The sequence below is a fragment of the Equus asinus genome, chromosome 6, assembly GCF_041296235.1.
Source record: "Equus asinus isolate D_3611 breed Donkey chromosome 6, EquAss-T2T_v2, whole genome shotgun sequence".
Classification (NCBI taxonomy): domain Eukaryota; kingdom Metazoa; phylum Chordata; class Mammalia; order Perissodactyla; family Equidae; genus Equus; species Equus asinus.
The window spans coordinates 42,867,712-42,881,934 of NC_091795.1; the positions used below are offsets into that span (position 1 = coordinate 42,867,712).

At 55.2% G+C, this 14,223-nt stretch overlaps 1 long non-coding RNA gene across 1 annotated transcript in view; it reads left to right on the top strand.

Moving 5' to 3' along the window:
* Positions 1-964: 964 nt before the first annotated feature.
* Positions 965-14,223, top strand: part of LOC139045507 (uncharacterized) — a 33,085-nt gene continuing 19,826 nt past the window's right edge. Inside the window, exon 1 of the long non-coding RNA XR_011503940.1 lies at positions 965-1,199. This is a non-coding gene — a long non-coding RNA (uncharacterized lncRNA). The remainder of the gene's footprint in view (positions 1,200-14,223) is intronic.

Below are 14,223 nucleotides of genomic sequence, written 5' to 3' on the forward strand. Positions count from 1 at the left end.
GGCGAGACCGAACAGAACACAAGAGGTTGGCCTTGCTCGGGTGCTTGGCGAGTGGGGACTGGAGGCGGGGGCTCAGGCCCCAGCTCCCAGATTCATACCTCCACCTCCACTCCTGAACACAGACCACAGGCCCCTCTCGGCGCTCCTGGGAGAGCAAGGCCAGGAATGTGGTAAACGAGCCTGAAAGAGTGAGGCAAGGGGATGGACAGAGTGACCCAAGCTCGCCGGGGGAGAGAAAACAGACGTGCAGGCAGACAGCCGGGTCCAGGAGCCCAGAGGGTCGAGTGAGGCCGAGACTGTGGAAGGCAGCCAACGTCCGGTTTCCCTGCGGCTCTGAGACCTTCACCCAGGGGACTGCACCCCCAGACAGGGATAGAAGGTGGGCATTTCCTTTTGCCCCCCTCTTCCCACTATGGATCTCCCCCCGCCTTCGTTGGGCTGGCGAGAGGTGAAGGGCAGAGGTGAGCGCGGCTGGAAGCCAGGCTGGGCTGTGGAGCTCAGCCGTGGGAGTCCTTGGGCATAGCGCTCAGCCCTCCGAGGCATCCAGGTCCCCAACACTGTCTGATGAGCCCGCACTCGCCAGAGTCTACCTTCTCTTTTGACAGCGCCAGGAGAGGCCGGGCCCGAATTTCCCTTCCTTTGACTCAAAAAGGGGCTTGGAGGAAAGATTCAGAGACCCCAGGAAGACATGTGTGCAAACGTGTGTGTGCCCGCGGGAGGTCCGCTGACCCCTCCCCAATAGCGCTATAACTGAAAACTTTGCTTCCCTTTTCTTAACCTCAGGCTAGAGTGAGAAGGGTGCTTCAGTCTGTCAGAGGGTCTGAGAGTGTCTGTGGGGGCAGGGCCCGTGGAGGTGCAGGATTTACGCGGCTGTGGCAGGGCTGGCTATGTTGCTGATGCCGTCTCCATTGACTCCGGTGAGCGCGTGGTCGGGTATATGAGTGTGCGTGTGTGTCAGTACCTTAGTGTGTGTCCAGTGTGCATGTGAGCAGTTGAGTGTGTGTATGTGTCCAATCTCAGATGTCCCCAGCAGAAGGAGAGGTGGGCGGAGGAACACCAATTATTTAATTGGGTGACTAATGGCGCCTCCGCGCAGGGGTTGAGACTCGGGGGTGAAAAAGGGAGGGTAAAGGGGGCAGAGGAGGAAGCCTGCTAACGGAAAGGAGGGAAGGAAAGAAGGAAAGAAACTCCGCCGCAAGGTAATTTGGGTGGGGGAGGGGAGCGGTGGGTTTGCACCCAGGGTGTGGGGCAGGGTGTTCAGAGGGAGAGCAGCGCGGACCAGAGCCGAGTGCTCAGAGTTGGTGGCGCCTGGGGCTCTGGTTTATAGCTACAGAAAGGCCCTGAGGTGTGTGACCGAGCGGACCCATGCCGCGTGTGCCACATGAGCCCTGCGCTTGGTCCTTCTGATCTTGGCCCCTGGAGGGGCTGCTGAGCCCCAGCCCAGTCTGATGCTGAGCGCCTGATTCCAGCCCGTCATCTCCGCTCCGCACCTCAGTCTTTTCCCTCTCTGGCTCTCTCAAGTTTACTTTTTATTATTCAAGTAAGACGCGTCTAGTATAGAAAAATTTAGCAGAAAGCAAACGCTCGGGCCAAACCTTCCGGCCACATGCGAGGCCCAGGTTTCCGTTCGAAGAAAAATGCAACAGCACCTACTGAACCAGCCAGGTTTTGTTTGCACCCTTTTAAGTTTTCGTTTCACGAATGATGTCTTTCCATGCCAGTAGCCCAGGTCTCGGTCCAGCGTCCTCTTCTGAAGTCCAGGGATGGGCTTCCGCGTGCGCGCACACGCCCGGGTGAGCCTGGCCGTTCTGCCAGGAGAGGCGGGCGGCCTCTGGCAGCGTCCTCGGAGCCAGGACCTGGGAAGTGGGGGCCGCTTCCCTTTCCCCGGCTGCGGGAGGAGCGGGCAGGGAGCACGCGAGGCGGGCTGCAGGCCAGCTCCAGGTTAACTCTTTGACGTTCCCAGTCTTCTTTCTCCCGCGCCCTTTCTTCTTTCCTCGCATTCTCCTGGCGGTCCGGGATTTGGCGTCCCGCAGAAGTCCCGGCTCTCTCTTCTCCGCAGGCCTGGGATGTGCGGACTGAGGAGGGAACTCGGGGCTTCTGCGCGCTGAGGCGGAGGGCGCCCATAGTGAGCGTGTGTGTTTCGAGTAGAAGGCGCTGCATCTCCTCGCCAAGCCCGGGCTCTGGCCCCGCTGAGAGACTCCGGCCAGGCCAATCCGGGCGCCTGGGCGGCCTCTTGTGTCCTGGCTCTTCAACCCAGGCCGCCGCCAGCCCCTCAGTTCCTCCTGGGGCACGCTGCCAGGGCGGCCCTGTTCCCCGCCCAGGAGGCGGGTCGTGCAGAGCCACTGGGCTCCCATCCGTGTCCTTCCCTCTCTGGAAACTGCATCCTGCCGGGATACCTCCTGCGTATGCTGGATTAGGAAGGCTGGGAGTGCCTGTACCCAGGGACCTCAATGTGGCAGGGATGGGGGGCGGTTGGCCTTGCTGTGTCTGTGTGTGTGTGCACGAGCGCTTGCATAGTTAGGACAGTGTTTGGCTCTGGGGGGCCTTCTGCCCAGGGTAAGCTGGACGCAGCTCTCCAAGCGTCCTAAGTCCGCCTGGTGCGAATTCACTACGTTTTGGGATTCCTCACCCGCAGCCGTTGGTCCGGAGGACTGGCGTCCCATGCCTGCTGCCTTGCTCTCACTGCCAGTCTACACACTCGTTCTCATTGTCATCTCAGCCCAGCCAAGATCCTAGGGACCTGGAGAATGTCCTCTGCTTCTTGAACCCCCTCCCTTTTTGTAAAGCGATTCAAGAGCCTGGAGTGAGGGATGTTGGTTGGGGAAGGGGGGATGCTAGCCGATAGGAGGCAGGGTGATGGCCTAAACTGCTTTCTCAGTGGCTCTAAACCTGCCAGGACTCCAGTGTAGACAAACCCCAGGTGCTGATCTGGCTTTTCCTGGATCCTGTGGGGCCGCTGCCTGAGGCCCAGCTCCATCCCCCCATCAGTGTCCATGCAGGCCTCCACCCATCCCAGGGAGTTAGTGGACTTCAGCTTTGCAGGGCGAGTGGGTCTGGTCACAGGGAGCTGCTGTGTTCTGGGCTGGAGTCCACAAGTTCTCTGCCCCCCCACCCCCTCCCGTGGTGCAAGTCCTCCACTCACAGTGGGGGAGGGGGCGTAGTGGGAAGAGGGCACATCATGAAGGGGCACTACCAACCCCAGCTCCACTCACATGCTCTTTAGGACTAGGTCTCCAAAGGACTTCTCCAAGGATCGGCTTGAGTTGGGGAAAGAGGCTATCCTCCCTCCAGCCTCACTTTGCTCAGCACCATCCACCACCCTCCAATTCCTGCTGCTTTTTGGGGGTTTGGGCCTGATCTAGTCTTTCTCCAGGGACCCACTAGTCTCTTCCCACCCATCTTTTCCATGTTCAGTGGGTCATACTGACTTCCTGAGCCTCAATGCTTCTGAGAGCTGGGTCCCTGCCTGCCTGTGGGTAAATAGCATCCTCTCACGCCTGCCAGTGGGCCCTCTGGGATTGGAAATGTGCCCTCTAGGATTGGAAATGTGCCTCCTGTCCTGGGTTCTAAAGGAGCCAAGTTGTGTGCTTGGTTGGGTGGGAGTCGGAGCCTGGGTTCCAGCAGGTGCTACTTGGACCTCATAGCCAAGCCCTCCAGCCTTCCACTGCCAGTAGTCCTGCTGCTCTGGTGGGAGCCTTCAGCATCCTCTTCTGGTGCTCAGAACCTGGAACTTCAGAGACCTGGTCCTGTGTCTGGCTGTTATTCCTTCTTCCGTATCCCTAGGGTGCTCTGGCAGGCACACCAGGCTAGCTCTTCCGGCCTGGGCCCCTGGCATCAGCTCAGCCCCACTCCTTCTGCTGCCTCTTCCCTTTGCTGAGGTGCCTTCTCTGGCTGAATTCTGCTTCTTTCTTGTCATCCCCCTTGGCCTCTCTGTCTCTACCACCCTGCTCCCCTCCACGCCTGTGTATCTCCCCAGCCCATTCCTGGGGGCTTAGAGGCTCAGGAGGTCTGGGTTTCTCTGCCCTGCCTCACCCCCTTTCTGTCTGGTCTCCTGTCCACCTTTCTTTTTGCTGGTTTCAGGACCCCATCAAAAGGTCCCTGGGAGATCCTGTGTGGCACTCACTGGGCCCCCAGACATCACTGCTGAGATAGGGGGCTCCCCTGCAGCTTAGGGGTGCCAGGGATGGGGGTGAACAGAGAAGGACACTCCTTGCAGACTCAGCTGGGAAGCACAAGCCTCAGCTGGCAAAAACAATCGGTGCCTCCCTTCCCTCTCTGACCCCGCCTGCGCCCCACTCCTATGTGCCTGGGAGCCAGATCTCTGCACTGGTGCATAAGGGAGGGACCCACTGTCCCACTTGCTGGTGGGGAGGGGTTGGCATTTTAAAAGGAGATAGGATGCTGTTGGGGCCTTTTTTACAATGAGCATTATTATTTTTGTAAAACACAATAAAATGTACTTTTTTCTGAGAAGAGTAGCGGTGCTGGAACCCAAGGAGGGCAGTGTTAACAGTGAGTGAGGTGGTTCCTTGGGAGGGCAGGAGAGGTGCTGGGGCAGAGGGAGCCTCCTCCCACCCCAGGGTTCAGGCCCCTCCTAGATGCCAGCTGCCTGCGGGCTCAGTCACTGCAGTCACTGCCTCATTTCAGGCAACACAAAATGACGGAGGCCTGACTGTGCTCAATGCTGGTGTTGAATGCTGAGGATTCTGCTGGGAATAGGACTCTTGGGGCCTTAGTGGTGCCCACTCTGAGGGTGGAGGTCACCCCTGTGGGAAGAGCTGGGCTGGGCTGGCCTAGTGCAGGATGAGATGGGGAAGGCCACAGCTGCTGCACCACCTCGGCGGCTGCCTGTCCTACTGCCTGGCATTTACCCTCTCTGGCCATGGCCTATGGACACCCAGTTGCCTCCAGTTCACTTGTGTGCTCTAGGCTGCAGGACGGGTAGCCTCAGCTGCCACCCCAGGGTGCCACACCAGTCCGGGGTCCTGGGGTGTGAGCCTGGACTCCTTAAGCTGTCTCCTAGGCGAAGCTTGGGCCCTCCAAGACAACAGCCTCCTGCTTGGCTTTGTCTCCTCTTCCACTTGGGCTGTTGGAGCTCTAGGGTCATCAAAATCTGCTGCCAGTGCCAGGTCTGATACAAACCCGCTGGTGCCTTTCCTGAGCCTGAGTCTCGGGGCCTGTTGGGGAGGGCTGCCCATAGGAGGCTGTGGGTCTAGGCCAGTCTGTAAAGAGGGCCAGACTGGAGGGACTGTTGCCAGCAGGCCAGGTCTGATGAGATCCTCCAGGTACATACCACCCAGTGGGTATCAGCTCCTGCCTTGACTTTGGTCCTGGACCGGGGCCAAGAAAGCTTAAGAGAGGAGGCAAAGGAGTTCTCAACACCTGCCACACAGCATCACCTGGAGAACTTAGAAACAATTATTAGTGCTGGACTGCAGACCAAATGGTTTCAAATGGGGTTCCCAGCAGGCTCCTCATATTTCAAAGGCTTCCAGGTGAAGCCTGGTTGGGAACCCCTGAATTGGGCCAAGAGTAGGGGAAGAGGGCATTGCCAGATGAAACGCAGGAGCAAGGTCTGGAGGTGGTCAGTAAGTAGACTCATGGAATGAGAAACAGTTATTTTGACCAGGACTTGGGGTAGGGTGGGGTGTGGTGGGGTGGGCTGGGGTGTAGGGGGGTGGGATGGGGGAGGGGGAAAGCCAGTAGTGGTAGGGTCTGGAAGGTAGGGGCAGTTTGGGGGGTAGGGGGGTCAGAGAGAGTGAATAGGCCTGGCCAGCACCCAACCAGACCCAAGCCACAGGTATCCAACTTGATCCAAAAAGCTCCCCACCCATAGGACTCAGGATTCTCTTGAGGAAAGGCTCCCCAAGGGTGAGGGGGGAGGTGGCTGGCCAAGCAGGAACGGGGGTGGAGTCAGCAGCCACTGTGGGAATGGGTGTCCCCAGGCTCTAGATGGAGGCTTGGGGACTCCCCATCTGGTGATCTTGTCTTCCCATCTGCTTTCCTCCAGACAGTCCCTCCAAAGCTTTCTCCGCTTCACTCCTCTTCCTGGGTAGTTCTCTGCAAATCTTCCTTCCTCCCTCCCCAGCTCCGAGGATTTTGCCACCTCATCCTGGCCTTTTCTTCTTCTGATTCTCTGGCCTTCCTCTCTCCTCTGGGCCATCCCTTCCCTGTGCTGTCCTCCCCACCTGGCCCCTCAGACCTCAGGAGTTTCCCTCTATCTTCTCTCCTGCCCCCCTGCTCACACCCTGATTTCCCTTCTTCTCCAGCAGCCTTCTCCCCACTGGTGCAGGAGCACCCTCTTTATTAGTCTTTCTTTGGAAATTACCATCCCATCCAGGTGCGGAGTTTAAACCAACGAAGAGAAGCCAGAGACTTGAGAAAATCTTCTAAAATATTCCCTGCTTTCTTAACAAACAGAATCTGTTCACTCCTATTACATTTTGCTTTTACCTGGATCATCCCCTAAATTGGTCGGCCTTTGATTTGTTTTCTAGCAGGGCTACATGGCTAAGCGCCCAGAGCTGTGCTAGGCTCTGCTACCATGAAATGGTCATGACCACCCATAGGGTGGACTTGATTGCCCCATTCTGCAGAGGAGGAAACTGAGACCAAGTTCATACAGCTGGTTTGTGTGGATTCAAAACTAGGCGCCAGATCCTGAGGTCATGCCAAGGCGAAAATCTCTCCCCTCCCTCTCACTTCACTCTGAGAACTAGGCTCCCTCCCAATCTCACTCACGGGGTGGATTCTGCTGCTCGGTGGCTCTGGCACAGCAGCTGGGGTGGCGGCTTTCAGATTTAGGGACACGGGGCCCTTGCAGGGAGTGGTGGCCTCTGCAGAGACAGAAAGAAACCTGGACTTCGAGGACGCAGGCTCTTGAAGAGCAGAATCTGCATTTACTGTGGCTGGCATTGGCCTCACCGGCCAGAACAACGTATGTATTGTTTTGCTTTTGCTGTTCTGGTAACAGTTTTATTGAGATATAATTTACATACAGTTCACACATTTACAGTGTGCAACTCAATGGCTTTTAGTATTTTCGCACATATATTAAAATATTTAGTACATGCACAGATATAGTGCAACCACCACCACAGTAAGTTTTAGGACATTTTCATCACCTCAAAAAGAAACCTGTACCCTTTAGCTATCACCCCCAACTTCCTGTCCCCCTTCAGCCCTAAGCAACCACCAGTCTACTTTCTGTTTCTATAGATTTGCCGATTCTGAATATTTCATATAAATAGAATCATAGAATATGTGGCCTTTGTGTCTAGGTCCTTTCACTGAGCATAATGTTTCAAGATTCATTCGTGTTGTAGCATCTATCAGAACTTCACTCCTTTTTATGCCCGAATGACACTCCATTGTATGGTTCTACTACATTTGCTTATCCATTCCTCATTGATAGGCATTTGCATTGGTTCTGCCTTAACTGTGTGAGAGTGTGGGTGTGCCCTGGGCTCGGGGATCCCTCCTGGCAGCTCAGCCAGAAGGAGGAAGTTTTCTAGGAGCAGCTGGAGGAGCCTGGTGAGGCTCAGCGACAGGCCAACCACTGGCTGTGTGTCCCCAGCTAATCGGTCACCTTCCGGAAGCCTCCTTTCCACTTCTGTCCAATGAGGAGGGGAGGGCTAGACTGGGAGGCTTGTAGGAATTACAGGCTTTTTTTTTTTTTTTTTAAAGATTTTATTTTTTTCCTTTTTCTCCCCAAAGCCCCCTAGTACATAGTTGTATATTCTTCGTTGTGGGTCCTTCTAGTTGTGGCATATGGGACACCGCCTCAGCGTGGTTTGATGAGCAGGGCCATGTCCGTGCCCAGGATTCAAACCAACGAAACGCTGGGCCGTCTGCAGCAGAGCATGCGAACTTGGCCACGGGGCCAGCCCCGGAATTACAGGCTTTGGAGTAAAGATTCAGAGCCTTGACGCTGGAGTAGGTTGGGTTAGAATCCTCCCTCCACCACTAACTAGTTGCTAATGGGGTGCTTGATCTCTCTATGCCTCAGTGTCTCCATCTGCTAAATGGAGATAATATTAGTACCAAATTAATAGAGTTGCTATGAGGAGTAAGTTAATCCACGTTGCCATTTTATCTAGTACCTGGCACTTGGTGGGTGTCAGAGGAAAGAAAACGTAAGCTTTTATCCTTTAAGGCTTAGAGCCAGAGCACACAGGCAGTACTAGTTGGCCCCCCCCCCCCCATCCTCCTCCCGCCCGGTGGATGAAGGAATGACGAGGTTAGCCGCACCCATGGGGACAGGGAAAGGTTGTGTGTCTGTGAATTGCGAGCCCAGCTTCAGGGCCCTCAACCCCAGCTGCCTCGGTGCAGTCTGGGTGGGCGAGCGGGAGAAATAAATCTCCAGCCGCGGGAGAGCACATCTCCGGCTGGTCCCGCCCAACCTCGCCTTTCTCGAAAGACGTTGAGCCCAGAGAAGACGCGAGCCGAGGCCCCGCTCCGCGACTGGAACCCCGACTCGAGGCATCCAACTCAGGGCCCTGGCGGGGACACCGCCAAGCTTCTCGTGTTTATAGCGCCGCAGCGCAAGCCAGATTCTCCCCTTCTCAGTCGGGGACCCCCGGCAGCCCGGCGGCCTTTCCCCAGGTCCTGGGAAGAACGACTCAGGGATATGCGAGGGAGGGACAGCCACGCGAGCCCGAGAAGTATCCAAGGACCCAAGTCGGGCGGCCCGTAGGCAGGGGCACGGCGGCGGGCAGTGTCCTGACCCCCTTCCACCCTTCCCAGGCATTTCCCCCGAGGCTCCCCTGGGAGAGAGCAGGAGTGACCCCCTGGGCTGCGCCGGTGGCTTCTACATCCTTTGAAACCTTTTGACTGTCTGAGGTGTCACAATTCAGACGAATCTAGTGAAACCCTTTTCAACGTTGTTGGAATAGGTTTCAAAAGCCATTTTGTTTCGATGCTTGCCTCGAGGGCAGCTGCTGGTCTTCCCTCCCCGATTTCATGCGACTTACCATAAAGACACGGCCCCTTTTTGTCTTGGCCGCACCCACCGCAACACTGTACATTCAAGGTCACCAACCACCCTCCTCCCAAGTCCCCAGGGCAGGGGAACGCGCGAGTCTTGGGCCTTGTTGCCCCAAGAAGCGATCGTTTGCGATCAGTGTCACCCGCAGGCAGGTTCCAGGCTGAGCTCGGCGAAGGGAAGTCAAGGAGGCCACGTCTGGCATGCTTTCTGCGGTGACCCTGGCTCTGCGGACTCCCCTACCTCATGGCTGAGGCTTCCCTGCTCTCGGGGTGAGGTGGGTCCAGATAGTAGGGCCTGAGGATTCTCCACCGCCAGGCCTGGCGCTGGCTGTGTAGTAAAGGGAGTTACCCAGGGACGAGGGTGCAGAGGGCCTGGGAGAATTCTCCGTCTCCTGACGCTGGCAAGGGACTTTTGAAACGGAAGGATGAGGAGGTGCCTGGCAGCTGGTGTTGGGTGATTGTTGGGCCTCTGTCAGAATGCCTGGAATGCCCTGATCTAGCCAAGGTCCGCTTGAAATTACCACTTAGAGAGACTGTCCTCGCACCCCAGATGTCGTCAGGAATTTATGTCTTCTGGGAATGATTCTCCAGGAGCTGCTGTACACTCTTTGGAATAGCCTTCATTCAACAAGTATTTATTGAGCTACTACTATATGCCCAACGTGCTGCCAGGTACTGGGGGACAGTTGTGAACCAAACAGACCTAAATCCAGTGGTAGGGCAGCGTACTGGCTGGAGACTGTTAACCTTCCCTGGGACAGTCCGACCCAACGGGGAGTCAAGGCAGGGGACCTCTGAAGTTGATCCTTTGGGACCACTCCGCCTGGTGGTTCAGAGATGTACCTGCCAGCTGGCAACTAAGCACAGATTTGTTTTCCTGGCTAGAATACTGCCTCTGAAAATAGTTCCCCTTAAAGAGACTCTTTTGCACAGCCTCAGAGGCCTTGTAATAAACGAAGGGCCAAGAAGGGAAACACATTGCCTCGTGTTCAGTTGGCAGAGGAAACAAGACAAACATACAGACAAAAACCCCAAACAAACAAGCAGACCCACACCTTGGGGGTGTGTGTGTGGGGGGGGGTTTTGTTGGTAAGTGCGTATGGAGTGCACTAATTCCATTAACTTTTAAGCAGTTTTTAAAAATCCAGTTTTTTTAAAAAAGGAAAACATTCATCTGAGGGAAAAAATTCTAAACAGCACAAAGGATTATAAAATGAAAAGTGGGGGTCTCTTCTCCAGACCCTCAGCCCCATCCCTAGAAACTACAAGTTCTTGCCCCATCTCAGACATGTATCCACACCCTCCCCCCTTAAAAATAGGAGTGAAGTCACGCTGGCCTCCGTTCTCGGTCCTGCCTTTTCCGCCTTGGCCCGCGCCTGGCGCTCGCTCCGGACAGCCCGCCTCCGGCTTACCCTTTCTGCGCCCTCATGATTCTCCAGCTCCGTGTGAAGGTGCCGGCTTCCCCACAGCGTCGCCAGCTTAGCATGTTACCCAACATTTTGATCTTTGTGGGTCTGATAGGTTTCTTAAAGAAACGAGTTAAACTAAGGGGAAACCAGCCAAAGCAAGAGAAGGAAAGAATGTTTGCAACACGAGACTGTTTGGGTCCGAGGGCGTGTGAGCGCGGGCAGGGGCGATGCCGGGCGGTCCCAGCCCGCGCATCAGATCGCACCGCACTCGGAGGCCCGGAGCCCTCGCCGCCGTTCAAAGCCCGGCTAGCCGCGAGGGGCGGCGGGGTCAGCGGGAATTAGAGCGCCGGGGCTGGGGCGAGGCATGGCTGCGGGGCGAGAGTTCGGGACAGGATTAGCGGGTTCAAAAGCAGGTCAGGGAGAGCTAAACGAGGCGACGAGGTCCGCGCGAGGTCAAGGTCCTCGGTAGTGGCGGGCTCCGGGCTGGGCGCGGGAAGGGCGGCGGGGGCGCGGCGATCGCGGGGAGGCTGGACCGGGAAGCCCGAGTTCCGAGCGCGCGGAGGGGCTGGGCCGGCTCTCCAGGGAAGGCCGTGTCCTCTGGAGGCCGCAGGACGAAGACGTCGCGGATTCTGGGCCTCGGCCACGGGCAATGGGGGGCAGGGGTGGCGAGGTGAGCCCGGAGACGAGTCCGAGGCAATTTCAGCGAATAAAACGCAAATGTATCCAAGCTCCGATTGCGCGCGCGCATGTCTGCCGAACCGGGTTGTTTACCTACTTTTAAAAAAGACTTTAATCCCATGTCCTTTTCATCATTAACATCTTTTTTTTTTTTTTCTGGGAAAGTAGAACGTCTCTTAGGCAAATAGTTCAACAAACTGCATCGAACTGTGCAAAGGCATTTCTCGCCGGGAGCTGGTCTCTCTCCCTTCCTGGGGCAGACACCTGCGGCCTCTGCTGAGGAACAGTCTCGGAGTGTCGCACCGTTTGTGTAAGAATAATCACGACCCACGCTCCGCACTTCTGTGAGACCCGTAGAGTATGGAGGGAGAGCCGGAAGAACAACTGAGCGAGACAGCTTTTCCCGAAAGAAGTGAGTTGGGGGAGTGAGCGTATGTCATTCTCTGAGGCCCTGACTGCATGTTTTTAGGAGAGTAAGAATGCATTCACGTGTTACTTGAGTTCGTGCTCTCTCTCACTCCTGGATACTCCTGGAGAACAAACTTTTGGGGATACTGCGGGATGCGAAGTGGGCGCTCCGCTCTGAAATCCTAGCCTTGGTAGACGATCCCAAAACCCCAATAAACAGACGGGCGGATAGACGGATAGCGTTCAGGGTCACAGGGTGGAGTTGGCTCCGCCCCGTCGCCATCTCCAGTGTCCCCGCGCCCGCTCCGTCGTTCCTTCCCCAGGGACCTGCCTCGCCCTTCCCCAGACTCGGGCTTTCGCCTTCCCTTCCCCACGGGCGAGGCCGGCGCCGCCTGGAGAGATGGAGCCGGGATGCTCAGGCGTGTGTCTTCATCTCTGGACTGGGTGCTGCCAATTTTCTGTGGAGAACCCTCGGAAGAGTCCACTCTGCAGGGGCAAAGTTTGCAAATCTTTGGGGTGATGGTGGTGAAGGCGGTGCTGGAGGTCGTGGTGATGGGGGGACGACTGTGTGCGTGGAGAAGGCAGAAAGGGAAAGAGGGAGGGGAGAAGGAGGCCGGCGAGAAGCGGAGAGAAGCCGCGAAAGCTGGGTTCCCGGAGCCCGGGCGCAAGAGCCGGGCTCGGGGCTCCGGGGCGGGAGAGTGGGGAGGGGCGGGGCCGGAAATGGGGAGGCCGCGACCCGAACCGAGCGCTGGCGCCTCTCCGCTAGAGAGATCTGCCTTTTCCCCAATTTTTCTCCATCCTTCGTTTTGGTCAGCGCGCCAGCTGGTCTTGGTGGGGACGTGCGGGTTGCTAAAGGGGAAGCCAGTCTAAAGGGACCGATCGCTGAAGGAGCCCCCCTCATTCCGCTCCACCCCACCGGACTCGGGTCGCGGCTGCAGAGCGGTGGGCAGCGGGCGCGGGGCGCCTGTCCCCCCGGTTCGTCCAGGTGCACTCGGTGGCTGTGGCTTTGTTCCGAAAGACGCTGGGAATCCCATTCCCAGGCCCCGGCCTCCACGGGCCAGTCAAGGTGCCAGAATCCTTCCGTTAGAAATGCACTCCTCTGTCTGAAAAACACCTCTCCCGGTTTTAAGTCGTATAGACTGTGTTGAGACCTCTTAACGCCGCTTCCAACCTCTACACACTGTTCGTACGGTTAGAACAACAATGATAGAATTAAAGAAGGAAAAAATCCCAGTGGCCAAACCTGAATTCATCATCCTCTTTCTTTAAAAAACAAAACCAAAACCCTCAGTCTTTTTTTCACCGCATACTTAAGTTACATCATTTAGTCATGGTGAATATGCAGTTTAGTATTCAGACATTTCTACTCGAGTCCTCGCCTAAATGTTTGCCACGTGCCGCAGTTCTCATAAGTCCTCTTCAACGCCCGAGAAATACTCTGTTACTGTGTAATTTACTTAACCATTCGATTGTTAGATATTCCGGAGTGTCCAGTTTTTCAGCCTTAAAATAATGCTCAAAAGAAATCTTCAAAGATACGGTTTTCTCCTTTGGGGAGGACTATTTTTTCAGGATCATTCCTGGGTCAACAAGATTTGGACATTTTCATTGTTCTTAATATATTGCCAAAGTGCTTTTCAAAGCAATTTACACGGGCACGTATTTTCCAGTCATTAGGGCCAGGCGTGGTGCTAGGGGTCAGGCCTTAAGGCACTTTTTCCGCACCCTGAGCCTCCCCCGGGCAAGAGTTACTGCCCGAAGTGTGAGCCCTCTAGGGAGAGGAACCACGAGGCAATGGGAGCATGGCTGGGATGGGAGGCGGGTGTGGGGATGATGGGGTGGAGTGGCGGGGTGGCGGTCGGGGGAGAGGAGGACAGGGGTTCCCTCCCCAGCCTCGAGAAAGTCAGGTGGGATTTCCCAGTGGAGGTGGCGCTCCAACAGCCTCAGGCAGGAGTTTGTCAGGTGGAAACTGAGGGAGGGACAAAGGGACATTCGCGTGCACAGGCAGGGCAGCCCCAGAGCTTTGTGGGTTTGGAGATGCACGGAGTGGCTTATACTTTGCAAGAGTGTCAAGAGTGGGTGGGAAAGTCAGGGAAGGTGAGAGTCTGATCATCCTCTCCTGGGAAATCGGAAACCGACGACATCACCACTGGGCGTTTGCACTATTTTAAACGGTTGCTATATTGATAGAAGCATAGTTACATAATCATTATTTTTTCAAATTGTGTTTGGTTGAAAAGGAGCTTATCTTTCCTTACTTAAAAATGCCAATTGTCCTTTAAGAAAATTCTTTCTCTTTCCCACAGTAATGTGTATCTTAAAAGCAATACATATACTATTGATTTTTTTCTTGAGAATATGTTCATGCGTTATATGGTTAATTAAAAATCATAAGTTAGTGCAAACTCACTGTAAAACAATCGGACTGAAGCTATAGAAGTCTCTTTAATTCTTTCTCCAGAGTAGGGTGACTGATAGTTACAGTGTTGCATATACAAACTGTTTTTTGCAACAATGATTCATACTGTCTCTGCTACTCTACAAATTGAATTAAAAATAAATTTAACAGTAGGCCATGATGTTCTTACATATCAAGGGATGTAGCTCTATCTCACATTTAATAGCTGTCTAGATAACATTATATGGATGTTCCACCATTTTTCCTCTATTTAAAAATTACATGAATAATATGTGAACATATTTTATATCATAAAACAATTCAAACTATGCTAAAATATAAAGA